This window comes from Alexandromys fortis, unplaced genomic scaffold (genome assembly GCF_014885135.2).
Source record: "Alexandromys fortis isolate MF-2015 unplaced genomic scaffold, M_Fortis_MF-2015_v1.1 scaffold_73, whole genome shotgun sequence".
Lineage (NCBI taxonomy): Eukaryota > Metazoa > Chordata > Mammalia > Rodentia > Cricetidae > Alexandromys > Alexandromys fortis.
In genome coordinates this window covers 4,670,998-4,692,789 of record NW_026067959.1, presented here as the reverse complement: position 1 = coordinate 4,692,789, position 21,792 = coordinate 4,670,998, and the positions used below count along the sequence as shown (strand labels likewise).

General features: G+C 40.8%; 1 long non-coding RNA gene across 2 annotated transcripts; it reads right to left on the bottom strand.

The window, feature by feature from the left end:
- Nucleotides 1-554: 554 nt before the first annotated feature.
- Nucleotides 555-16,909, bottom strand: LOC126507977 (uncharacterized). Of its 2 annotated transcripts, none has more exons than XR_007593677.1 (7): nucleotides 16,748-16,909; nucleotides 13,411-13,521; nucleotides 12,668-12,729; nucleotides 11,342-11,553; nucleotides 6,715-6,882; nucleotides 6,453-6,533; nucleotides 555-1,734 (listed from the first exon to the last, which is right to left on the bottom strand). It is a non-coding gene; the product is annotated as an uncharacterized lncRNA (long non-coding RNA). The 2 variants fall into 2 exon arrangements; XR_007593676.1 differs by having other exon boundaries at nucleotides 6,715-6,779.
- Nucleotides 16,910-21,792: the final 4,883 nt, after the last annotated feature.

Sequence of the window (21,792 nt, the reverse complement as noted above, 5' to 3'; positions counted from 1 at the left end):
ATTCTTATTTGCCATCCAATAGATCCTTTGGAACATAGTGGGTACTCAATAAAAATTTCTGGCATCAAAGAATATCAAAGAACAGACAAGTCCCAAAAGACAGTAGATTTTTCTACATTGAACTCAGAGCTGATTCTTTGTGGGACACCCTGAAGACTCTTCAAGCAACAGTGACATTGTTAAGTTTGGATTTGGGGCATGCTTTTTTAACAGATCCACAGAAGATGAACCAGGGAAAAGGAAGAATAAAAGCAAGGAACTAGCTGGAAATAACTGCATGTTACAATGATCCTGTGTCTATAATGACTAGAAGTTGGGGAGGGCACAGTGAGGAGAACCATCCAGGAAACAGAAGAGAGGGTCCGACGTAAGTACACACATGATGGCAGCAAAGTTAATAGGGTAACCTAGAAGAACTCCCAGATTTCTGCCACTGCCCCCACTAGAAGAACAAGTTGCCTTGTAACAGTATAAGAAGTATCAAGTATCTTCAATAAAATTGTTTATTAAACACAAGTTCACATGTTTTTACAACAAAAATCCTGGGCCAGATACATGGGGGAAGGTTTGGATTATTTTCTTATTAATTTATTCATTCAAAGAGCATTCAGTAAATTCCAGGTCTAAGTCAATACTATATTGAATGATCGTTGAGAACGTAATTATGGGAGGGGGTGTCATCTCTCCTTTCATGGAGGTGATATCTTCGTAAAGGAGATAAGTTATCCATGGTACCACAAACACATAGTAACGGAGTACTTAAACACTGTACAAAGGATGCTCTTTGTCTTAAAGGTTATAGGAAGGAATCATAGAAATGTTTTAAGAACCCAAAGGCAGGTATAACCAAATGGTATATACCCTTGACAAAGATCACTCTACCTGTAGAGGGTCCACTTGAAGGCCATTACAGGGTCCATGCAATAGGCAATTGGACCTTAGATTCCAAATAACCATCTGTTCCCATTCTTGTAGGTCAATGCCTGGTGTTGTAACAATTATTAAATACTTTCACAATAAATCCATACTGCAGTGTTGGTAATGGAAGTAGATTAAAGAACTTTCTAACAGATAAGATGGATATCCTGCTAGGGTGCCATAGGCTTTACATCTAGACATCAGCTTCTTATGATTGTTGACAAGCAGACGGTACAAGATGACATAAAAGGACTAGAGCCCAGCCCCTTGGCCACGGCACAAGTTAGTCCCCCATTGGTGCCCTCTCTTGTTTCTGTTTCACCCACACAAACCCTGGCACTTGGCCACCTCCATCTCCAGAAACAGTACCACTTAACCTCTTGGTTTACAAAGGAGGAAAATTAGTCATTAGAAAGTACATAACATTCCCAGACGAGTTTCAGTCCACCCTGAAACAAATTGTCAAATGTTTATTTCTTCGCGTAGAAAGGCCAAAGATGTATGCAGTGATGCGTTTAACACATCTCTGACCAAAACGACCAAGCATAATCCTGTTGTCCTGTGCAGAATCTTTGCCTGTCTCCTCCACTCCAGTGTGTGTGCCTCTTGCCAAGGCCTCCAGAAGCAAGCAGACCAGATGAAGATCACCAATTTGTTGTTTATTTCCACTCAGCTCAGATAAAAGACTCACTTGATAGGGGTATAATTAAACCTTTGTTCTAAATGAGCTTATAGGATTATCTGCAGGTTTTAGTTCTCCATGCCATCTTTGTCCCCAAGTGCCAAATATAATCCTATGTTGGCTGCAAGCAGGATCTGACGAGAAAAGGAAATGTGAAATATGAGCAAAGCAAAAATCAATAACCGGTCAATGTATTCATACTGAGCATTTTTTAAAAAAAATTATTATTCTACTTTCCATGTTGTATCCACAGAAGGCATACACTCAATGAAAATGACAACATGACTCCTAAGAAGCCTGGGATCTCCACCAACTAGATCCTGAACAGAAGTTTTGATGGGTCCTGAGAAGAGGTAGAGTTTGGGCAGCAGCCAGAAGTATGGACATCGAGCCAGCAATGATGGGTAAGATGAGAGAGCGGAGTTCAAGAATGAACAAAAGCCAGGAGTGCAAACAGAAAACTTCTGGAGAGCTTGAGGGGTTTGAAGGATGTGGAAGGGTTTCATTTGTAAGTGTGTTCTGTTGGTAGAATGCAGCCGTACCATCTGCTTACCTGGAATGTTTAGAAATAAAGAAAGTCATAAAATAAAAAGGTCAAATTCTGAAGGGAGGAAAGAGTGAACTTTCTTTTGAAACTCAAATCTAGGAAAGGAGTATCTCAGAGATGAATAAGCCAGGGATATGTTCATCTGTGGATCCCGCAAACTACACAGCTCTTGGGCATCCCTAAGTAGGTGCACAAGTAACAACAGAAAACATATCAGGAGACTGGAGGATCGATCATGTGGGCACGGGAGCAGAACATAGGAACCTATAGCATGAGAGAGGCTTCATGGCCCACTGAGGGGACATCTCGGGACATTTTGAACTTGTCCATTTGGGGGTTCAAGGCTTTCCCTCAACAAAAGGCACTGAGGGGACCATGTGAGTCTCATCAAGCTTGTGCAGGGGACTTGGTTCACTGCAGTATCACAGTGCTTGGCCCTGCTTCGGGTCTGTTTGCTTTACAGTCCTACTTTAGGGTCACTAGACTGGGAACTACTTACTTCTCCATCTCCTACCTCTCTTGGGATTGCAAACTCGGGAAAATCTTTAATGTGGGAAGGTTTTGTTTTTGTTTTTACAAAAGTAAGATGGATAATAATGACCACCTTGTATGGAGTGTCCATCTATAAGTGTTATGTTTTGTTTATTTCACATGTTAAAAAGAAATGTGCTCAACAACTCGTCAGAATAATTGTCCTCAGAGTTAAAAGACAGAATTTAGATCCTAATTTCACGTGTAATCTACTGAGTTCTTCTGCTTACTTCAGAGGAGTTACCAAAGCAGTTAGTAGGACCTCAGCTGGAAAACCCAGGGAAGGGGGTGGAGGGAATGAAAGATGGCCAAGGTGGCTAAGCGGAAAGTGTGGGGCAAGAACGAATCTCCAGGCAAGAGAGGCTATGAGGTGAACTGGCAGTTTTTGAGCATCTGCAATATAAAAACTCCAGTGTAGGTGAGCTTGTGAAGGGGCTGGTGGGCTTTCAGAAGATAGGGAGGAATGGACACACGCAGACACTCAGACAAAGAGAGTTGGTGAGTGTCCCAGGGCTGGGTTCCAACACGATAGGCATACTTGGCTTGACAAACCGGAAAGTGCCTGAAAGAAGAGAGCTGGATGGAGATGAAAGAAAAGAAACAGACACACCCACCTGCTGGAAACCAGAAAGGGACCAACAGCGACAGCAGCTGATACCCCGCATTTTCAAACGGGCACAAAGGAGTGACAGATTGGCAGCAACTGTTTTCAAAAGAAAGTCTATGATCACAAGATCCAGGACATATCTGGATCTCCACCACATGTCACTGGGGCCAGCACAAATAAAAGCCTCTGCCCCCAGGGGCTCTGTTAAGTCAAGGGAGTTTATCTCTGAGAATTCTTTGTTTTTCATGCATTCTTGTGGTCTAGCACAGCCATTTCCAAAGCAGGGTTTTCATGTCTCCCACTTTCCTGGACGAGGGAGATTAGTCAGAGAGCCACTGACCAAAGTAAAAATGACGCTCCCAGAAACAGGCCCTGGGCAGATTCGTGGCAGGAGCCAACACTTAGCTCTGGCACCTCCAGCTCACCTCACCTCTCTTCTTAGTGCCAGCATCCTCTCCTCTTCCTCCAGCAGTGTCTACTCTACACTCTAAGGAATGGTGTTCTCAGAGAGTTCTCTTAGAGCTGTTTCAGTGATTCTAGACCACCGTTGAGAGAAGAATCATCCCAGGTCACCACCTCTCACCCAGAGACTCTGTCTAAATTGGAGTGTGGGGTTTCGTTCATGAGTGTTGTTAATGAAACTTTGGCTAGTTATATTACATGGATGGAGAGGCTCCATCAAAGGAACAACTAACTGCACCTGGAGTGTGTGTGTGTGTGTATCGCTGAAGTATCATTGACCATGGCTTAGGAGTTAATGAAGACCGTGGCTGGCAAGATAGAAAACTAAAGCTTCATATCGCACAGAGTGGGATGTTGACTTAAGAATAAGTACTTGGAAAGGCAGAAGATCGTGCCCCCTATTCAACGTCTTTCACTTGAAAGCAGAAAGCAACTTGGCTCATCTGGGTAGCAAATAAAAGTTTTATGTCATTCCACTGACCCTGTAGCTTTAAAAGAACTCATTGTCGCAGCCATTGGGAGTTATGATTTTGAAATACAGCTAATCACACAAAGGGTTGTTTAAAGCACATTTAAAAGTGAAACTGTTCAAAGTCATTCACCTCATAAACAATTAGGAATCAAGTCAAGATCTACCGAAGGCGATTATTTTCCCCCTTGTAAGACTGACCCTGGAGCCCCACTCCCGTCCTCTGAGCCCTGTAGTTCTCAAGGTACCAAGACGACAGAGCTCTGCTCTGGTTGCCAGAATAAATCCACTGCATCATCTAAATGTGTACAAGCTGTCCACAGAAAAACACCGTTATGCCAAAAATATATTAATTTAAATATATTCTCAATTTTTCAGAATCATGGCCAAAACCAAATACAGCTACCTCATAATAGTTAACCATACTTCTTTATTATGTTTTTTCTTTTACTAATTTTATTTAGAGCTTTGAATGCTTTTACACAATTGTAATTACCTTGAAAGCCTAGCCCTTACCTATGTGCACCACTCTTCACATGGAAACACTAGTAAAGTAGCAAATGTACACCCCACAAATGACATTTGACCTCAGCTTCTCCATTTTAAATGTTCATTCCCATCACTGCTACAATTTTTAAAAATCCTATGGATTTTCATACAGCCCTTGATCCTAAGATAGACCTACACACACACAAACACACACACACACTTCAGTAGGCTCCATTAGAACAGTTAGTTTCCTGGCTTCTCACAATCTTTTGACTAAATCTGGGAGAATTACTTCACATTGACCATTAGCCCCCTTTTAACTTACTGGAGGAAAGAAAAGGCTGCAGGGAAAACCTCATAACTCCAAAGACCACACTTTTGATCCTACCTAGCATCGATATAAGTACCATGTTCCAAATCTGGAAATTCTGGATATTTTCAAAAACAAAATGTTTTTGAGGCAGGACCTTATCTATACCAGGCTAGCCTTGAGCACTCTGTGGAGCCTAAGACCACCTTGAACTTCTGATTATCCTGACTCTGCCTCCCAAGTGATGGGAATCACAGGGATATCCACCACACCTGCTTTCTGTTGCGCTAGGGACTGAACCACAGCTTTGTACATTGCTAGGAAAGCGCTCCACTAACTGAGCTACATCTCCAGCCTTTTCACAAAAAACTTTCTCAAGATCAAGTACATGATGAGCAGAGCGAAGCAACTCAAAAAGTTACTATTTTATAAAACCTCCATACGTTCTTTAGTTTATGCAGCAGGCAGACAGGGTTAGTTGACACAAAGCAAAACTGCTGAGAATGTCACTTTAAAAATGACCCTCTGGTGAAGCTCATTTCCAGTACATGCACTTGCTGTGCTAAGATTCACCCCCTTGCTTTTTAGAAAGACTGTAGATAAGGTGGGTACCATGGTCCATGCCTAGAAGTGGATCTCTGTGAGTTCCAGACCATCCTGGTCTACAGTGTGGTGTTCTAGACCAGCCAGGGCTACATAGTGAAAGACATAAGGAAAAAATTGCAAACATAATAATAGATCATGCTGAGAATGAAATTTTACAAATTCAAGGAGCTAGAGTTCTAGTTGGAGAAGCCAGGAAAGAGAACCAAAGACAATGACTTCCCCGGACCAGTGGTTCTCAACCTTCCTAATGCTGTGACCCTTCATTACAGTTTCACATGTAGTGGTGACTCCCAACCATAAAACTATTTTCATTGCTACTTCATAACTGTAATTTTGCTACTGTTATGAATCATAATGTAAATTTTTGGAGAAAGAGGTTTGTCAAAGGGGTCATGACCTACAGGTTGAGAGCTACTGCCCTAGTAAGAGCAGTAAGGGCCTCTTGCTTCTTTTCACAGACATCAGGAAACCTGCGTAGACACAAACCTTTAAAAGATATTCGCGTTCTTAGACAACTCTTACGTTTGCCTTTTCAAATTCTTTATGGCCTCTCCCTGCTCAGAGTATCACCAAGAAATCTTTAGTGTCTCTTTGAATTGAATCAGGGTTCGTTCATTCATTCAACAAATATTTATTCATTACTTTCTATGTGCCAGAATGGTGTAAAAGAATCAACAGTGCAGTAATCAAACAGAATTGACCTCACCCTCATCTTCAATTGGTTGGGAAAGAGTTTGTTAATGGAATCAATAGGTTAACTATTTTTTATAATTAGAATGTTAAACATTTTGTCTTCTTGAAAGTAAAATTAATCTCTCGAGAGTAACTTACTTAAAACATTGAAAATTGATTAAACCGTGACCCAAAAATTCTTGTCTCAGGACATTTTCTCCAAGAAGAGAAAGCATTCACCTGAGGAAAGATTACAGAAATGAGTTTTAGTAGGCATACTGACATATTGAATATAAACAATAAGACATTGTATAATTATTCTTTCTAGTCCTCCAGCCCTTGCTGGAACAAGAACTAAGACACCATGAAATAAGTCACAACCCTCATTAGCCGGAAGTACATTTTGCGAGGGGCCACTTACTGGAAGCTGCCTTCGTGAGTCCAGATGTGTGAGTGTGATCATTTTTCTTTTAATCAGTACCCAGTCTATTAGAAGGAACACAGCGTAACAGTTAATGGGGATCTGGCCGGTGTTTCTGGAGTTCACAGTTAACAGTTTCTCACCATAGCTCCTGTGCTTTAGCCTGCTCTGTATAAAAAGATAAAAGAGATAGGTGTGTAGGAGATAGATAAGGAAGTAGGTAGATTGACTAGGCCTGCCACATCAAATTATTGTGACTTGTATTTGACTGCACAGCACTTGGGAGCTGGAAGCAGGTAGATCTCTATAAGTTGAGGCCAGCCTGGTCTACATAGTGAGCTCCAGGCCAGTCAATATTGAGTTCCAGGCCAGCCAGGGCTACACAGTAAATCGTTGTCTTAAAAAAAAAATCTAGCCAGACACAGTGGCTCACACCTTTGATCCCAGCACTTGGGAGGCAGAGGCAAGTAGATTGCTGTGGGTTCAAGGCCAACCTGTTCTACACAGTGAGTTCTAGGATAACCAGGACTACATAATGAGACCCTTTCTTGAAAGAAAAAAAAAAACAAAACCACAAACAAATAAATAAAATAAACTAGTATGAACTGTCACAGCAAAAAACGGCAGGAAAACAAAGTGACTAAAGACAATGTGTATTCTGCATGGCTCCAGAGGAAGAAAAAAGAATCAACAACTAAGGAAATTCAAATAGCATATGGACTTTCCAACTTTATATGCACCATAATTAAGTTGTCTTAAATAAATATATACTTATGTAAAGTGTAGGGCATAGAGACTTTGCTGTACTAGCTTTGTAACTTTTCTATGACTCTAAATCTACCCTAAAATTAAGAAAGTATGTAGTTTAGGGGCTGGCAGATGGTATTGGGCACAGGTGCATACTACCAAGCCTGATGACCTGAGTTCCATCCCTGGGATGCTATTGTACAGGAAAAGGTCTCTGACCTCCACATATGCCCCCACACACCAATAAATAATAGATAGATAGGTGTAAGGTTAAATATATTTTTAAGTAAAATTTACAAAATTTGGGGCTGGAGCGATGACTTAGCAGTTAACAGCACTGGCTGCTCTTCTAGAGAGCCCAAGTTCAAATCCCAGCATCTGCATGGAGATTCACAAACATCTGGAAGTCTAGTTTCAGGGGATCCAGTGTCTTCCTCTGGGCATCTATGGCCTCTATGGGCATCAGGTGTGCAAGGTAAAAACAGCCATACACAAAAGCTAAAATAATTTTTTTAATTAGAAAACTCTTAAGTATTTCTCTAGTGTTCTCTAGTTTAAAAAGGGAGTAAGCAAAGGACCAATGAATGCATCCATGCTACCTGCTTGCTCCTGCTTATGCCCAGCTAGCTTTCTTCAGGCTTACGCAGTTCAGGACCCCAACCCAAACCATGGTGCTGCCCACACTCAGGGTAGATCTTCCTATCTCAATTATCAGAATATTTTCAAAAATTAAAAATTCCCAACAGATGAACTCACAGATAAACCTGATCTAAATGATTCCCCTCAAAGATTCACATCCCAGATGGTTCTCAGTTGTATCAAATTAGCCATTGAAGAGAGTCAGAAAACATTACCACAATAGAAGAATATATGGCCCACAATAGGCATTCAGCTAAAAGAGAAACGCATGCTACAGTAACTATAGTAAAAAGCTAATAAAACCTACAAAAAATATTAATTTCTTCATCCCCATGATTTCTATTTTTGTGGTTGCTTTAAAGTTTCTATACTGGCACAATACTTAAGAATCTGTAACTCTAACTATTACTATTTGAACATTATTGTTTTCCTTGTATAGGGAAAAGGGTAGTATGTCAAAGACTATAAACTTACCCCGTAAGTTCCCATTTAAATTGCCTTAATTTCTGGACCATGATTTTGTTTTACAGCAGCAAGTGCACAGCTGTGCTTCATATTTTTCATGGCTTTACGTTGTCTACAGGACAAAGTCTAACTGGGACGTACACAACTTAAACCTTCCTAGATTCATCACTTACCTGCTGCAAATGCTACGCTATTCTGCTATTCATGTCTGCCTTGTGCCTGTTCCTAGAATATGTACCTGCTCATTCTACTTGCAATAAAAAAAATTTCCACCATTGGATATCTCTTTTATGTTGTTATGAGCAAGTTGGTTTCCATGGAAGAAATTAATCACTGATCCCTCCATTCTCTTATAGAATCTGAACATAAGTATTCTTAAAAAAAATTATAGTTTTCTGAGAAAAAGTAATAAACATGTGGCCTATTCATCTGTAGTCACCAGAGCCTTTGAAGAAACAGAATTGGTAGAATGAATCTATGATTATAAAAATGAGATTTATTAGAGGGACTTGCAGGTTGGGGTGTGATTATTCCAACAATTGCTATCTCTTGACAAGCATCCAATAGTTGTTCAATCTACCAGTCCAAGAATCCAATAGTTATTCAGTCCCAGAGGCTGGGTGTCTAACATGATCTTCAGTACACTTCAGAAATCCAAAGAAGTAGGCTCTAATGCCAGTGAAGGAATGAGCTTGCCAGCAAGAGCGAGGGCAAGTAGGTAAAGAGCAAGTGCCTCCTTCATCCATGACCTTCATGCAGGCTGCCACCAGAAGGTGTGGCCCATATTTATGGCAAGACTCCTCACTGCCTATGATTCTATCAACAAAAATCCCTCACAAGTTTATCCAGTAGCTTGAACTTTGGTTAATTCCAGGTGTAATCAAGTTGATGACCAAGAATAGCCATCATGTCATCTTCAGTTTTGCTCTTTAAATTAGACTAACTAGCCAGGTGGTAGTGGTGCATGCCTTTAATCCCAGCACTCGGGAGGCAGAGACAGGCAAATCTCTGTAAATTCTAGTCCGGTCTGGTCTACAGAGTGATACAGAGTGAGATACACAGAGAAACCCTATATCAAAAAAAAAAAAAAAGAAAGGAAAGAAGAAAGAAAAAGAAAACAGAAAAAAACTTAGACTAAGTAGTTTGAAGTGACTTTTTCCCAGAAGCACAATAACCTCAATTAAACTAGTTAAACTAGTAGATCCACACAGAATATATTCCTACCAAATCCTGTTGGTCATTAATTAAAGTATTTATATACTGTATTGCTCTACAGTTAAAGTTTCTGACAAAATTTTTCCTAGGAGATGTAACACACACATCTGCTTACCGGAGATAGAGGTCCCACAACAAATCAAAATACAGATAACCACCAACGCCCACTCTGGTCAATCAATGAGTTTTATTGGAGTTACTTACAGGAGCAGATTTGATTCAAAGACAGCTGCATCACCAAGGCCCATCCCAGCTTGGGTGACAGCTCCCAAAGCTGGGAACCTGGATGGTGCACACTGTACAGCCTGCAGGCAGCTCAGCAGATTGGAGAGTGTCCTTTCCAGGACCCTCAGTGGGTCTGAGTCTGCTTCTTCCGTGTAGCTGGTCTGGTCTGAGTCTTGTCTGCAACTTATCTTGTCTGAGAGGGACTCTCAGCTTTTATTGCTTACTCTGGCAGGGAGGGAACTACTGAATCTGGTCTGTTTCTGGGACTTCCTGAAGGTGTTTTGAGTTGTTTACCTTCCTGCTTACTGAGTTTCCCCACAGGATTGAATGTTGCAGTCTCAGAGGAAACTTTTACACAACAGAGTTTCTTGACGTAGTCTGTCACGTCTTTACATGCAGCCTTAATTAGACACTCTTATCATAAAGTACATGATCATATTTCTTTTATCTCTCTTGAGTTGGAAGAGTTGGTATCAGTGACGTCATGTGATGAAGTGAATAGCCACGCATTTGTTAAGAGCATGGTCTACATCCACTCTTTCAAATATGCTAATTCTTAGTGTTTATTTCTTTCCAGTTTAATTCTTCAGTGTTCTCTTTTCTAACTAAAACCTGGCCCATATTACTTATCTTTAAGAAATCCTTAACAAATAGTTCCTTTTGTAGAAATAATTGAATCTTCTCAAAGATTGCTAAAAATTGACCATGAAAATGCATATTTTTCTTTTAAAAATAAATATACTGAGTACAAATATTCAAATAATACCAAAAATTAGAAAAACAAATCCCTTCTTAACCCCCACAATATGTCAGTTTATTGCATAATATATAAGGCACCTTCTCATGTCTATATATTCTAAATATCTCATGTATATTAAACATGTACTTTTTCTTATTTTAAATACATAGATTGATATTTCAACAGTTCTGCTTTTAAATGATAAAAATAGCCTTATGCATTTAGTTCGTCTCCTTTATTTTTCCTACGTCAAATAAGCCTACTTTGGATAGAGAAGTTTTAATAAGAGGCAGAATATTAAGTATAGAACATATTTTTTAAGGCCCAAATTTCACCTCTGACTTCAGACATATTTTGTTCTTCAAATAAATCTATTTAGAATGAGAAATTTTAATAAGAAGTGCTGGGAGCCGATTCGAGTGGCTGCCATTACAAGATGGCGCTTGGCCCCGCGGCCTCGCTTGGTAAACAATTCCATATTAGGCAATGCAGTGGAACCCTGCCTCTGGCATGCGCAGTGGTGATGATGTGCTTAGGGCCAATCCCGTGGCCAGGAGCATCGGCAGGCGCGCATTGGCCAATCCAGGCACAACTTACCCCCTATATAAGCAGCCGCTGCTTGGCGCCCCTCGCTTCCACTCTCCTTTCAACCAAGAGGCTCCAATAAAGCGTGATTTGCAGAAGAATCCTCGACTCGTGGTCGTCCTTCCCTGCTGGTCATGGAGTGCGCCACAAAGAAGCTATTGGGGGAGGTTTGGTGGGAAGGATTCAAGTTTGGGAGTGACTAGGGCAAAATAGTGGGACTTCACCTTGAGAAAGAAAAAAACAACACAGAATTTAACTATAAACTTAAGTTTAATCTTGTTTCATCTTATTTCCGCATCTTTACTACTACAGGTTCAACGCCCCGTGTTAGCCCTGTTCACCCCCTTGCACCAGATCCTTTTCCCGGATAATTTTCCTAAACTCAGAAAACTGTGACGAAGCCAGCATGTTAGACTCAATGGCAGACTCTGCTAAGCTGTGAAATCTGCTCTCCACCACCAGTTGAATTTGGGTACATCTATTTGTGCAGGGTGCTAGACAAAACCATGCTTCTAAAAGCCAGAATCAGACTATGCCCAGCATCCTCTTAAAAACCAAGCCAGCACAGAAGGCGGTGTCATGTGCCGTTGGTGCACTCATTCAGGAACTTCTCTGCAGGCTGTGGCTCCTACCTCCAAACCCAAAGCGCACGCAAGTACACAAGATCCATGGGATCTTTCCCTAGATTATGCAAAAATGGAAATCAACGCTGAGGAAGCCCAGCCAGTTTTCACAGAGGAAGCCTCCCCGAGTCTTTTGGGAGGAGAGCGCTGCAGATTTCACCTCCTAGGACACACGCTGGTCAGACTACAAAAGTAGGACGCATTCAAGCAGCTCCCCTCCCGTGGAAATGACCCCTGAAGGACAAAGGCCTGGCGCTGAAGGCAACTGAAGAAACCGGTACGTGCTCAGCCTCTGTTTAATAGAAGAACGACAAAATCTGCATCCCCCGCAGTCTGAGTGGAAACACAGGGTGTCCGAACACAGACCCGGAAATGTAGTCACCCCATTAGCGTTCAAGTTCTGTTCGCTAACTCTGACCCCGGACAGGTATACTCAATCCCAACAGCTGCACCAGTCACAATCCAAAGGGTCTGATCGGAAGCAGGGCCAACCAAAAAGGAGGAGTGGGGAAGAATGTGTGGAAACTGAACCGTTAGCAACGTGGCATCTACTCGGATCCCTTAAAGACCAGTTAACAGATCGATCAATGCTGCTTACTTCAGGCCTGGGGCAGCTTCTGTTGATGGAGATTTCATGTAGCCTCAGAGGTAAAGAGGCAGTGCCATCAGAGGAACAGACAGGCTGGCTACCAACGTCATTATGCGGGATTCTTACCTTCTTTAGCTTTGATTTCAGCTCACATATATGAATAGCCATGCCGCCGGAAGCAGGGTTTCCTAATACCAAGGTTAAAAAAATAAATGCATCAAAATGAAGTAGAGATGCAGACCAAGATGACCCTCTCTGTCTTGATAATTTATTTATTTCTATTTTATGTGCATTGATGTTTTGCCTGCATGTACATCTGTGTGAGGGTGTCAGATCTCCTGGAATTGGAGTTACAGACAGTTGTGAGCTGCCATGAGGGTGCTGGGAAACGAACCTGGGTCCTCGGGAAGAGCATCCAGTGCTCTTAACCACTGAACCATCATCTCTCCAGCCCCTCACTTGCTGTTGAACTTTGAATCCTCATCATAGCCTAAGGATGATGGATGGTGCTGGGTTAGTGAACCTGCAACTGAATCTCCCATGAGCACCTGTCGCAGCCTTTCTTTCTGTCATTTTCAGCCTATTCCAATGCTACTCTTTCTGAAATTCCCCAGTTCGTTCTCTCACTTGCCTCCGCTCCCATGTATCCATTTCCACCAGCAGCATGTAAGCTCTTATTGTTCACCTGCCTGAGCCCTCCCCCAGCTCCAGCGCCCACCCCACCCCCCACCATCCCGCCAGATTGTACTAGTCTATCAAGATGAAAACAACACTATGAAGCTCGGAACAAACTTCTCCTGTCAGAGGCACACAGGAGCCTCTGTTGCGCGATCCGCACTCGCCCCGCGTGCAAGAGAGATTCAACTCACAGATAGGAGATCCAGACTGTAGATCACAAGGGAGGCTGACTTCTGCCCTTCTTTTGAGTGCAAGAATACTTATCTCCTGATTTCCGAGTTCTTCTCAAATTGCAGCTAGACCTGGGGAGATGTAAATATGTAACTAAAACCCAAGAACGTATTTCCAGGTTATCCTTTCTCAAATGCCAGCACTTTTCGGTTGCCTTATCAGGGGCAGGTTCAACCCCTTATTCATAAAGGGCCAATAACGAGAAAGGGCAGCTCGGTATTAAGGGAAGACCACAAGAGTTGCCACCATATACCAATCCTTTTGTTCTGACATACTATGTGGGACTGGGCTGTGGGCAGCATTTCTGCATGTCTCTTTCTTGTGGCCCGGGGCTACTCCTTCATTCATAGCACTGCAGGAGAAATTGACCTGAAACTGCACCAAAGCAGACACAGGGAATTTTAACAATCGTTGGTTGTGTTGAAAAATTTTTCCAACAGCCGTGACTGGACTAGGCACCCTACCTACTGATGGGTAACTTGCGGCTTGTTAAAGCTTTCTAGAGGCAAAAAGGGATCACAATGAAAGCTGAACACTGTTAAGGCATTGTAGGAGCCACATTCTTCAAACATCTGTAGCTGCTTCCCATAACACAATGCAATTTCTGCCATTAAGAATGATAAGAAGCATGACAGACTCTCTGAGTATGCCTATTATCATTCTTGAAACATTTGTCTAAGCTTGCCAGTAGCTTGGGCTGAAAAATTAAAGTTGCCATCTTAAAACATATCTCAAAATATCCTTTTTCCAGAAAATGTGCAAAAGGGTTGGAAATAAATTGATTCGTTTTCCTTTTTAATTTCCGTTTTAGGTCATGTGTATTTCGCCTGCAAGTATGTCTGTGCTACATGTGCCTGCCCAATGCCTTCAGAAACCACAAGAGGGCATTAGATCCCCCGAGAAGGAGTGCGAGGAATCAAAAGAGGAGTTCTCTGGGAGGGAAGCCAGTGCTCTCAACCTCTGAGTCTTCTCCCCAGCTCCAAATGAACTTGTTTTCTATCTGTACGACGTTACTCCTTGTCTTGCTTCCCCCTATAGCTGTTACCTAGAAGCCAAGCTTGGCACCTTTAATGAACTCCACCTGTGGAGGACAAGTCAACCCCTTTCCTAAGATGGCCCTAGCAGGACAAGGCACACGGTGGTCCTAATCCCAACATTCTTCCTGCACTCAGCAATAGGTCAGTATCCCCCACTAAAACACCTCTGTCCTGTCTCCTTTGTTCTCCTCACTGCAAAGCAGATCTGGCATTCAGTCTGAAACTTGCTATGCAAGCTAAGAACCCTAAAATTGTGTCAACTCCCTACCAGCCTTCTTCCTTTCCTCTTCCTTCATAGACCCTGCATGTTGACAGAAATCCTAAAAGATGAGCTTTTCTACATTTTTTCAGAATACCTAGAAAATCTCTATTGGGGAGATCTGCCTGCCATCTTGGACTGGAATTGGTGATTGCCTGAGTTGCTTATTTACATATGGGGAGAAAAAAAACTGTCTGGGTATGTACCAAAGCATTAACCATTATCTCTGTGTGGTAAAGGAACACAGGATCTCAATTGTCTCCTTTACACACTATATTTCCCAAATATTCTTCAGTGAAAAAATTACTTTCATGCTCAAAAATGAAGAGGTTTTGTTGTTGTTGTTTTTACATTTTGTTTAAAACTTTACCAAAACATATCATTTGCCTTGCTCTGTGTTTCTCCTTTAGTATGATGTTTCTTCTCTTTTCCAGACCCAGTCTGGTGAGAAAGGACCTTTTTTTCTATAAAGAGAGCTAAAATATGAAGATGAAATTTTGAGAGAAAATACATTTTGAAGGTTTTTAAATGTTTTATAGCATGAACAGCCTGGTTTTGACACCGTGTACTTTACAACATAGGAATAAGAAAGAAAGTGATTTTTTTGCTGATAATACATCTTTAATCATATGGTACTATCAGAATTATAATATTATCAACATCCTTAGTCATCAGAGAAATGCAAATCAAAACAACTCTGATATTCCATCTGACACCTGTAAGAATGGCCAAGATCAAAAACACTCATGACAACTTATGCTGGAGAGGTTGTGGGGTAAAGGGAACACTCCTCCATTGTTGGTGGGAGTGCAAGCTGGTACAGCCCCTTTGGATATCGGTATGGCAATTTCTCAGAAAATTTGGAAACAGCCTTCCTCAAGACCCAGCAATACCACTTTTGGGTATATACCCAAAGGATGTTCAATCATACCACAAGGACATGTGCTCAACAATGTTCATAGCAGCATTGTTTGTCATAGCCAGAACCTGGAAACAACCTAAATGCCCCTTGACCAAACAATGGATAAGGAAAATGTGGTTCATAATGGAGCACTACACAGCAGAAAAAAATAATGACATCTTGAGATTTGCAGGCAAATGGAAAGATCTAGAAAACATCATACTGAGTAAGGTAACTCAGACCCAGAAAGACAAATATCATATGTACTCATTCATAAGTGGCTTTTAGACATAAAGCAAAGAAAACCAGCCTATAATTCACAATCCCAGAGAACCTAGACAATAATGAGGACTCTAAGAGAGACATACATGGATCTAATCTACACCGGAAATAGAAAAAGGCAAGATCTTCTGAGTAAATTAGGAGCATGGGGACCATGGGAGACGGTAGAACAAGAGGGGCGAGAAAGGGAGGGAAGCAGAGAAAAAAATGTATAGCTCAATAAAATCAATAAAACAAATTAAAAAGAGTTATAGAACTAAAATTTAAGTTAAGTATAGTTTTTATAATTAAATTTAAATAATGCAGTTAAAACCGAGTTGGAAAAATATAATTCACAACCACAAATATGACTTGAAATGGAGAATTGTATGGGGAGAATCTTAGACACAAAGCCAGATGTCCTTCAGCTGTGGATAAGTTTTAGCACACTCTACCCCCTGCCTTGCTTTGGTTACAAGGCCTGGGTCCCTATGCATTGACGGGGCAGACCTGTCTTCCCCGTCTCACTCACTGTGTCTATCCAGAATGCACTGTGTGCTGTGTTGGAGAGTTTGTAAGCCACTTTCCTCTTCTACAGCTAGAAGTATCAAAGCCAGTGCTTCATATTTGCATTTTTAGTGATTAATCTACATGTCTCTGACCCTGATTTCTTCACTATAAAAATATTCCCACATGTGAATTTAGTAACTAGGGTTTACTTTCAATAATTAGAACATAAAGAAAAAGCCTACAGTAAGCTACCACGTCAAACATATTAATTCAGCTACACTCAAAAAGGTAGTTAATAGCAAGTATTAGAGAAATTGGAACACTCATACCTTGCCAGTGTGTATGCTGTCAATATAGAAAACAACATGTTTTTTGTTTGAAAAAAAATTTCAAAATACTGGTCCAAAATTGTTTTGACAATTCCTCAAAAAATTCCACATAGAATTTCCAAATGATTCAGAAATTACATTCATGTGTTCAAACCTAAGAGAAAAAAATTATTCAAAGATATGTAATTAAATGTGTATGATAACATTATTCATAATTGCTATAAGGCAGTAGAAATAACCCAAATGTCCACTAACAATGTTATAAATCCATACAATGAGGAGCCAGAGAGATGGCTCAGCAGTTAAAAACACTGGCTGGCTGCTCTTCCAGAGATCCTACGCTCAGTTCCCAGCAACCACATGGTGACTCACAACCGTCTGTAATGAGATCTAGTGCCCTCTTCTGGCACAAAGTCATACATGCAGCTAAAGCACTCACATAATAAACCCATACAGTGATATATATATATATATATTTTTAGCAGAAAAAAATTAAAAGGCCCCCTCCTTGACAAAGTAAGCAATAAGAGCTGAGAGCCCCTCTCAGACCTTGGGAAACTGATCGGCAATGAAGATTCTCAGAGGAGACAAGCTGCAAAGAAGACAAGAGATCAGCCCAGCTGCCTGGAAGAAACCGAAACCAGCTGAGCTGCCAGGAAGGTTTAGACCAGCTGAAACACCTGAAAGGGACGCTCTCCACCCTCTTGAGCTGCCTGAAGGCTGGACAGTGTGCTCCAGGTTTCCACCTTTGTGAGCACCCATGCTGGGGTGGGCCTTGGTGATGCAGCTGTCTCTGAGTCATTTCTCCTCCAGTAAGTAACCCCTCACCCATAGTCCTGTTAGTAACCCCAATGAAACTTCATAAGTTCACCAAGCTGGACTTTGGTGATATCTTCCTTTGGTCTGTGGTGGGCTCCCTATCTGGGGTGAGTGGACATGTGTGTTGTGTTTCCCAAGAAAAGTTTTATCACACAACATTTACCCATCAATCATTCCCCCGGTGACTTTCCTATCAACTGTCATTCAATCATATTCAATAAATCTTACACCAAATAATACTGTTCGGTGTGTGGTTGCACGTCAGAGACCTCTGGGAATATATCTATCAATTCTACTGACCTTAATCCCTCTCCAGGTATTAGATTTTAGGTGGCCTCAAGAGACTGAGATTAATCTACATAACACAACAGGTTCCAAACAGTCTGACAACCTGAGAAAGTGTTCAGGCTTCTTTCGTTCCGTTAATAAGTAAGTTGTGGATCTCAAGTTGTTACTTTCCCTTAATGTTGGTGCTTCCGAAATACAAAGGGAGAGTGCATTTTCCCCGGTGTTGGGTTCTGAAACATTCTCATTCGTTTGTTGGCTAATTCACGTCAAACTGCTTCGTGACTTTAATGGTAATTGGTTGTATCTCGGTGCAATGGGCTGTTTCCAAAATCATAAAGCAAACCTAAGCTTTGGTACCTATACTGGACTTGCAATTTAGGGTATTAAAAAATGTTTACCCTCGGAAAGCTCCTTAAATCCAAATCCTAAACAGAAACTGCCCCCTCTCCCATTGTTGCTTATATTAGGAAATGACGCTGCCACCTACTCTCTCCGTCATGCTGGAAACACAACAACAAGCCAAGTCGCCTCTTTTTCCTCTGTCCTCAACCCAAAAGAACCTGCTGATTCTACCTCTTCATGGGCTCTTGAAGGCAGCCCTTTTCATCGGTACCCAGTACCTCTGCATCCCACCTCCACAGATCAGGTGCGAAGGGCATTTCAAATGCAATGTGACATCACCACTTCCATTCTCACAGGATCTCCTCTGGAAAACCCAAAGCATCTGTCATGTTTGCAAGAGCTTATACAATGTGGACCATGAGCTTCTCCGTTTACCCAGGTTCTATGTTTCTCAAACTCAGCATGTTGGTCATTAATACTTCTTGGGGTTCTTTGAATGAGTCCTCTCTTACCTCCTAGGCTTCATAAATCTTCTATCATCTCATCCAAACACACCACCATTAGACACTTCTCATAACTGACAGCCCTTTACACACATAACTTTTAAATGTCACTTAAAGAGGGCTCCTCCATCTTCACCGCTATTCACTGTACTTACTTCTCTTTTATACTATTAAGGCCCCAACTAAGTTTCCCTTCTTTCTCTTTCCTCACAATGTATCTCAACTGCAAAGATAGAAAAAATTATAAATATTATCTTACTTTTTTTTAAAGAATATACTAGTAACTATAGACCTGTTTATTTACCCTAGCAAACCAAATTAAAATCCATTTTAAAAGGAAAGGGCTTCTCAATATAAAAGTGTTAGTTTATGTAGGGGGTTATTGATTAATTGATTTAAAAGCTAGAGTAAAGTCAGTTTGGTGACTCAGCAGGCAAGACAGCTTGGCCTCAAGCCTAATGTTAAGCTTGAGTTCAATCCTTGGCATCAATGTGGTGAGAGGAGAAACTGATTCCTGCGAGTTAACCTCTGACCTCTACACATACGCTGTAGTAGCATGTGCACTCACAATAATAAATAAAATGAAAACTGGAATGCTTCCTAAAATTACCTCAGCTTTGTTATACGTTTTCTGGAACAACCTCAAAAATGGTGATGATAATATATATACATGTGCTGCAAGAAACAGTTAAGGAAAATAGTGATGGCATAGTCCATGTTTTCTGGCATGCAAGATGTACTCAATACAAGATAATTATTATTAAAGATCAAAATAACTAATTGGTGTATGGAGGGGGATTGGGAAATGGGGAGAGCTTTACTCAAGACGCTCAAGCTGTGATGGTAGCAACCACAAATTTTGTAAGACTACATAATATATGAAGTTATGCACTAGGAAGAACGTTCTAACTTCTAAAATCTGAAGGGTTCTTGGAAGGCAAGTTGACAATTAAACTGTACTGGCAGGATAATCAGCCTGTGCTAGAGGCTCGCTCTGTCAAAACCTGGGTCTCCATCCAGGATCCATGAAACCATACGCTATCCATGCATGGATTTCTGTGTCTATAACTCTTTCAGAACAAATGCAACGTTTCCATTTAAGTGTGTAAGTGTACTATTTTCTGTGCTCTTCTGAGAAGATGGTCCATATATTGCAAAGCTGTTCAAAGGGACCACAAACATGAAAAAAAAAAAGTTAAGAATCACTGCCTAACAGTTTCTTCGGGAAATCTGGTGCCTTGGCAAAAATGGAAATGTTGACAGTGTGATGGTTGTGTCATCTGGCTGGCCAAAACAATGTTTTCTGTTAAAGCAAAGATTAGAAGTCTCGAGGCCAAAATGATCTCAACTAAATGGTTCTTCTACTCTGTGTTTCCATCTGTCCAGCGTGTGAGCCATTAGCACATGCTTCCTGTTGATGATTTTCATACCCTATTTGCAAGGAAATTGCACCGAGACAAGTTGAAAAGAATTACTTAGCTCATGTATTGGAAAACCAAATAAACATTCTTCTAATGTATACTCTTTTATATTGCTACACCGGTGACTATGGGATTTAGTGCATATTGACCAATACTGCCTCTCACTCATTCATTCATCCACCAGTTTTTTATATAAACACATATGTATATATATATACATATATATATATTCCCATTCTAGTTCAAAAACTAGCAAAGCTCACCATGTGTTGAAATAATTTATTTCAACACTTAATGCATCATCAGCCTGTATTTCCACATGTTGTGTCATCACCATTTGACCTCAAGCCATTGTTAAATATTTAATAGTTCTGTTGAATAAACAATACAAAGTATTCTTTACTTTTTCAATGTGACATTTACATGAAAAAAATAAACCAATACATGCTCCAAAAAGTATAAGGTATATTCAGTCCTTGCCCTTTTGATGGATGAAAAATGAAATACAAGGGAAGGGAGAGTCCAGGGAGGATCAATGAATCAGGGGGAGCAACCACAACGGAAAAGATGTCATAACTCACCAATAAAGAATGAAGGCAGACAGTAACTGCCACCCAAATGTTAGCATAATGGAAACTGCATGTTTCCACCTCTCAAAAGCATAATGATGGATCGTTCTGCATAGGAATCGACTTACATAAAAAAAAATGATAATATTCAACAAACCACTAGCCAAGAAGGGATCTTGCTTAACACTCACTGAGTGTAAATCCCCTGGTGAAAGGGTTTTTTTTTTTTTTTGTCTCTTGAAAAGAGTGACTATGGTATAAAAGAAACACCAGCGAGTACATGTAAGAGATTTGGACGAGTTAGCATAGCTCTTCTGGAAAGTGTGTTCAATACATTCTCTGTGACAGCCACAGATAATCATCCTTTGGAAGGATGAAGACAAGGGGTCAGCCTGCACAAGGAAATGTTTAAAACTCACTCAGTTCCTCTGGGATGCAGAAGTAAATATTGAACAAAAAAGCATCCTATCTCGGCATATGCTTTCCATTGAAAAACAAAACACAATGTGGGTTCCCTACACCATAGTTGAGAGAAGCGGCTTTAATGCAAAGAAAAGATATACTATGTTCATAGTTTTTAAAGATGTGTTACTGTGAACAGGCTAACTCTCCACAATTAACCTATCACAGTCATAACCCCATCAAGATTTTGTAGAAATAAGCAAACAGAGTCTACGAATTGTCTATAAAAACAACTAGATTACCTAGTGATCTTGAAAAGAAAGAACAAAGCAGTAGACATTACATTCTCTGATTTCATTGCTTCTCCTAAAGCTGGTAATCACAACAGTTTGACACCGGCTTAGGATCAACAAATAGATCAATAGAACAGATCACAGACCAGATATAGAGCTCCCTGATGAGGCCATGTGACCCTTTTTATTTGTTTAACAAAATGCAAAAGCGATGCAAAACAAAATTTCCCTCTACGGAAGGTTGACTGTCTATTCTGCCACTATAACCAAACACTTTATCTTAGGTCATTTATCAGCAATAAGAATGTGTTGATCGCTGTTCTGAAGTGTTTTGGATTCTAAGATCAAGGCACCAGCAAATTCAGTATCAGAGAAGGCTCCTCCCTGCTTTCAGGACGAGGGACAAAC